Source organism: Penaeus japonicus, unplaced genomic scaffold, assembly GCF_977035675.1.
Source record: "Penaeus japonicus unplaced genomic scaffold, GWHDUDI00000001_assembly GWHDUDI00000010, whole genome shotgun sequence".
Taxonomy (NCBI): domain Eukaryota; kingdom Metazoa; phylum Arthropoda; class Malacostraca; order Decapoda; family Penaeidae; genus Penaeus; species Penaeus japonicus.
Window position 1 is genome coordinate 4369818 of NW_028234412.1, and position 409 is coordinate 4370226.

The 409-nt window shown below is 31.1% G+C and overlaps 1 protein-coding gene across 1 annotated transcript in view; it reads right to left on the minus strand.

Moving 5' to 3' along the window:
* Nucleotides 1–409, minus strand: part of bisc (TM2 domain-containing protein 1 biscotti) — a 2929-nt gene extending 2520 nt beyond the window's left edge. Inside the window, exon 1 of the mRNA XM_043000031.2 lies at nt 329–409. The gene's annotated coding sequence lies outside the window, so the exon portion shown is untranslated. The remainder of the gene's footprint in view (nt 1–328) is intronic.

Sequence of the window (409 nt, forward strand, 5' to 3'; positions counted from 1 at the left end):
TCAGGAAGAAAAATATTCCTAGCAAATATCTTGCTAGTCTATATTTCATAATAAATAAGAGTTTTAATAAGCATTCCTATAAATACCATTATTATCATTATGTTCGATACTTCATCAACCGTAATATAATTCTTACAAAACTAACAACATACACAAAACGAAATAACTTTAAATGGACATAAACATACCTAATATTCTATAATATACGATTAATTCATAAAACATCATACCTGTATCCTACATACCTCCAATTATACCTGTACCACACATTTACCTCTTAAAAAAACAAAGAACAGCGACAAAAAAGGTCACAAAATCGCGAACTTACCTCGAACTCGAACTGTTTTCACATGTAAACAACATCGACTTTTCCCGATGACGTCACACTCGGTCGGTTAAGTTACAAAGC